The 6,040-nt window shown below is 37.5% G+C and overlaps 1 protein-coding gene across 3 annotated transcripts in view; it reads left to right on the forward strand.

Moving 5' to 3' along the window:
• ANK3 (ankyrin 3) overlaps nt 1-6,040 on the forward strand; it is a 556,993-nt gene that overhangs the window by 480,508 nt on the left and 70,445 nt on the right. The window lies entirely within an intron of this gene.

A 6,040-nucleotide genomic window follows, 5' to 3' on the forward strand; every position in this document is an offset into this window, starting at 1 on the left:
AAAAAAGAGTTAATAATTGGTGGCTAAAGTTGCCGATATCCACATGTTTATTGATTACACTAAACAAACTATGTATGCATGTTGCAATTTGCTACCATTGTTTTTAGCAAATAGTTAAAGATTAGATTGGTCATGTATTTGATCCCTTATTTTCAAAGTTGCCCGTAATGGGCCTTCTCAAGATGTAATGATATTTTGATTTTTACCAGAATCAATCCTAGGTTCATTTGGCGTTTGTACAATTTCTTTCTTCCAATAGTTGTGGTCAAATAGATAGTGGTTTAATGTAATAATTCCCAGCATCATTGTCCTACTGCATGTGGGCTCAGGATGGTGTCTTATTCTAGATACACACAATACCTGGTTTTGAATCTGTAGTCATGAGTTGATGATGAATGAAACTATTTGGACATAAAACTTATAATAGTTCAACAATGTGATTGGTGAGATCATGCTGGAGTTATTTATTCATAGCACAATGAAAGAGCAGATGAATAAGTGATAAGTCATGTATTATCACTAAGTTACAGATTAAGCAGCAGACAGACCTTTGGGACTCATATATGGAGATGCTGATTTCCAGACATACAGATATACATTGTACTTCACAAGGACCTATGATAAATATTTTATTACTTTACATTCTCTAGAACATTCTTAGCAAGCAGGCTTCATAGAGGTGACTGCAGTGACTATTCAGTGTTTGGTCAGACAAAAGCAACCTTTGTGGAATGCTTATAGTCCATATATTTGGGACTCATATATGGAGATGCTGATTTCCAGACATACAGATATACATTGTACTTCACAAGGACCTATGATAAATATTTTATTACTTTACATTCTCTAGAACATTCTTAGCAAGCAGGCTTCATAGAGGTGACTGCAGTGACTATTCAGTGTTTGGTCAGACAAAAGCAACCTTTGTGGAATGCTTATAGGTGCCATAGCATGTCGTGGTTTAAGTGGATGTTATGAGAGAAATCACTTGTCTCAAATATTGAAGCTAAGCTCTTGGAAATAAGGTGTTGCCCAGGTATTGGTTAAGATTTTCTGAGGAACTCTCTGCTCGATTGGCTGTGGTCATTATCCTACACAGATAATTCTGATCTCTTCATATTCCCAATTGAAATGAGACATCGTGGATATGTCAATAACACGAGTATAAAAATGCGTTTTTTTTCTATGCCCTAAAAAAACCCACAAAACTTATAAAATTGCAGGTGAAAAGAGATTCCTTGGGTATCCATGACATTTTGCTCTTATGTAGAACATGTGCCTCGCTCTATAATGAAATAGCAAATTATTGATTGAAGCTAATTATGGTTTATATTTCTGATTATATACTAACTTTGGGGCGAGGACCTGAACTTGGAAACGCCACCACCATGACTCACCATCACTGCCATCATCACTTCCACCTCTATCACCACCATCATTACTGCCATAGTTACAGTACCTCTCAATTTCTTCACATTTTCTTTAAACTATAAATGTTTGCAATGCTACAACACTACAGACACCATTACCTGTTAACTCCTACCAAGATCTGCATACTCAAGTAGAATGGAGGGACAGCATTTATTCAGAACAGAGGATTTGTGAACAGAAATAAAGGCTAGAGAAATTCTGAGATAAAACTGATGTTCTTTTGTTCAGTTTATTGCTGCTTCAATTTCAAAAAGCACCGCCGTGGATGTCACAACACTTCTATAGACATGACAGAGGAAAAGAGAGCTTAAGACATCTTGAAACCTTTACAAAGAAATCTTAAGTCGATAACTACAGAAGCAAGAAGTTTCTTCAGTGCCCACAGAGAATCCCATGGTCTGACAAGCATGCTTTATGGAATGACATGTTTCATGAGCATATATAACCCTACTCCTGGCGACATAACTTCATGATAAATTCACCGGAAATTTGAAAAAAATATGAAAGGCATAGGGATAATTGAGGACATTTTCAAATGTACTGGCTGTACTCTTAGGAAACTGTTGTTAATTTTCTAAGTAGTGATAACAGTATTGAAACTATACAGGGGGATATCTCTACTCCAGGGGTTTACATGCTGAAGTTTTTAGGAATGAAGTAGTCATAAAGTCAGCTATTTACTTTCTAATGGATCAGCAAAAAATAAATAAATAAAGTGTATGTGCTGAGGGGGGAGAGAGAGCAATTATGGCAAAATATTCATTGTTGAATCTAGGTGGTGTATGTGGGTATTATTTATACTGGGGTTTTTTTTTTTTTTTCAACTTTATTTGTATGAACACCTTTAAAATAAAAACTCGGAGGATAGGGGAAAACAAATTCTAAAAGCAGTGTATTAACCTATTTGGTCCCTAGTGTCTCATTTGTTGTAGGAGAGGAAAGGCAAATTCCTCAAGAGAGGCTTTCAGAGAGAAGAGTCTAGTTAACCATATAAGACTACTGAGAAACATTTACTTTAGAAGTTTATTTACACACTTATATTGGAGTTAAGTACAAAAATTATTAGCTTATGTCTATAATGCCTCTAAATCTATATTTATAAATTTCAAAATGGAGTTTTGCCACAAAATTGATTTCGTCTAAAAGCATGCAAGAAGTCTTCAATATTTAGAATTCCTAAAGCAATGACACATGACTTAATGTCAGATTTAAAACTGCCCTGTCATTGCCTAGTTAAAGTTTCTTTGATAAGTTAAGACAGAAAATGAATAAAAATTAACTCTCTGTGTGCTTTTTTTCAACAAGAGTAGATCTCATCCATACAAAGCTGCCTCTTTGTTATCCTGCTGCTGATTAATCGGCTTGCCCATTAACCACCATTAAAGTATAGTTGAGACCCAGGACAATTCACACAGGCCAGCCATCCCCATCCTCCTAAGAACCTGTGCTGGTTGAAAGTGGGTGTGGAGGCCAGAGCTCATCCCCATTCCCTGCTGGCCCTTAATCAGGATTAGTTCGTAAACTACTTAATCACCTCTCCTCCCCCAGTCATCAAGAGTGGACTCTTTTTTTAACCATGATATTGGCTTATCCATGAGCTCCCTATTCTTTCACCTTCGATTTACCTTGTAATCGAGCCACCTGTAGATATGCTTCTGAAAATTGTATGTAAATAAATAATGTCTTCCATTTGTCAGAAGATCTTATTTAAAACATTGACTCTCAGCCCTGACTGCTCATGAGAATACCTGGAGAACTTTTAAGAAGACAACTGCTCAATTACTGATTCAGTGGGCCTGGGTGGAGCCGGGGCATTGGATTTTTAGATGCACCCAGAGTTGAAAACCACTGATTCCTAGTGAGAATTCTTAACTGGGGCCACACGCTGGAATCATCAGTGTCTCTTTGGAAAAGAAGATGCCTACAGAATCAGAATCTCCAGGACTGGGTTCCTGGGCACCTATATTTTTTAAAACTCCACAGGTGATTCTGGGATGCACCTCTAGTTAGGAACCACTGATGTGAAGCAACTCTGGCTGGGCTCTTCTTGTATCCATTGGTGAACATCTAATGTATTTGTTTTATCAGCTCAGATTTGTGTGTGTCAGGTTTTCTTAGAGTAACATCTGTGCTTGGAAACATTCCTTTCCAAATAGGAGGTAAGAAAGAAAAGGGTTGACTCTAAACTGAAGCCTGTTTGCCTAATATAAATATAATGGACTGGTTCTTTCATTTCTTCTGACATAATTATTAAAAGGAACTGTCTGGTATGGCTTATGTAATTGCTGTGTATGATCCAGGTCAGCCAGTCCTCATTATATCAGTAGAGTACTATTCATTAGCTTCCATAAGTGTCAGGCGATATGGTGGTGATGCTTGTGGCGATAGTGGTGAAAACAACCAATTTTGAGCTCCTACTATGTGCCAGGCACTATACTAAGAGTTTTACCAGTATTAACTCATTTACATGTCATAAAAACTCTATGAGATAATTTCTTGGCTCCATTAAAAAGATAAAACTGAAGCATAGACAGCTTAAGTAATTCTTCCCAGAGGACACAGTTGGTAAATGGCAGTCACTGGCCATCTGGCTGCAGGTCACCTCCTTTAACACTACTACACTAAACATCTGCATTGCACAGTGTGAGAAAAGCCAGCAAAGAGCCCAAGGACTTGACTCTGTCCTCCAGATCTCATCCTTGTTAATATTCTTAATATGGGTGTGGTACCATCATCTTTATCCATTTTTAGCATGAAAGATTATGTTTAGACATATGTTCTTCATTAAGCTTATTTCTCATTCTAATAATAAATTCTTGTTTAATGTGCTTTAAAAGGAACCGACAACTTACATTCAGTAACAAGTTATGAAAATTATGGAGAAAATGATTCTGCTAGAAATTATGGCAATAAGACACCATTAAAGGAATGGAAATATTTGACCTCTACTTGGATATGAGATAGAAGGCATGATAGTGGTCTAAAAATACTTTGCAGGCTAATTAATTATACTTCCTTTGAATGACCCTACAAGTAGTTGTAAGACCAAGGGATGTATACTGCAGGCAGAAACATATAATTCAATATGATTTCTGGTTGTTACTCAAAGATGAAAGAAGAAATCACTTTGGGCCGTGGGTTGTTTTTGGCCTGCATGCAACCACTCTACTTTCTTTAGGTGGTAGGATCTGATGGTCAGACCTCTACCCCCACCCATTTCTCAGTCAGTGTAGTCTAGAAGGGGCTGAAATCCCTTCCTCTCCTCCAAGATGGGCCCCAAACCTGGCCATTCAGAGCATTTTTTCCCCTAGATTACAGTAGTTATTTAAGGATGAAATGTAAAATCTTAGCCAGTCTAGTGACACTCAAATATGAGACTTTGCCCAGCCTTTGGGGAGCTGCTAAGCTATTAAGGTGATGTAAACCTAAAGGTACTGAGCCTGAAACCTGAAGCCAAATTGTTCCTCCAATCTTTTGAACCATGTCTGGGTTCAACTGTGTCTGAAATTAGGATCATTCAGACTTTCCAGTTACAGAAACCAGTAAATCAATCTCAATCTCCTCCCTTCCCTGCCACACCCTTGGAGGGGGTTTCTTAAGCCAATTTAATTTGGGTTTCTGTGCTTAGTCACATGCTTGCTATTGGTGGTGGTCAAACCCGGCATGATCATCCACATATCAAGTGCAACATGCAAAGTCTTCTAGCATCTTAAAGTGTCATTCAACCTTGAGATCTATTATTTTATACCTTCTCTCTAGATATGACTCTAATTTTAACAAAATTAAAAAATGAGCTATGATTTAAGAGAATAGCTATAAACTTAGGCACTTCCAAGCAAAACCTAGTAGAAAAGCCTTCTTTGCCAGTTGATCACTAAGACGAGCACCTTCCATTTCCTTTCTGTCCTGTTGCTATAGGGGCAGGATGTCAATGAAAAGAAAGAAATGAGGCAGCTGTGCAGCTCTGTCCCCCTCTAATTAAATTGCTTTCATTTTGCAGACTTCCCTTTTCAGACCAGATTTGCCCAGGTGGTTTATGCCTAATGAGACAAGTGGCAGTGCTTTCAAAGAGTGACTAGTTTAGAAGGTTTAACTAAAGTAGTGTGTAAACAGTTGTTTTGGCTGTTCGAATGATAGCCATGGAGATAATTTTGTAGTCAATATTGGTGGCCTCATTATAGCCTCATCTTACCTGGAGGTAGCTGTCACATCTTCCACCCCATAACTCTTCTCATTTACGTCACCGACTAGATTCCAGATCTTTTAGGTTAGACTTGGTCTTTTTTGAGGCTAAGGATGATCTCATGTATATTTAATCATATGTCATACTATGTACTGCTTGATATATTAGTAAGTTGTGTGCATATTGGAGGAGAAATTGCACATTTATTTTTTCACTTAGGCAATTTTTAATAATCTCAGAAAGAGACGAGGGGAATTCCTAATCCAAAAGGCTGGTTATGCTAGTAGTTTTCCTCTATCAATCAACCCATTTCTCTCTTTCTCCCTCCTTTCTCTCTCTCTCTCTCTCTCTCTCTCTCTCTCTTTCTTTCTTTCTTTCTTTCTTTCTTTCTTTCTTTCTTTCTTTCTTTCTTTCTTTTTTTTTTCT

Source organism: Pteropus alecto, unplaced genomic scaffold, assembly GCF_000325575.1.
Source record: "Pteropus alecto unplaced genomic scaffold, ASM32557v1 scaffold155, whole genome shotgun sequence".
Taxonomy (NCBI): Eukaryota; Metazoa; Chordata; class Mammalia; order Chiroptera; family Pteropodidae; genus Pteropus; species Pteropus alecto.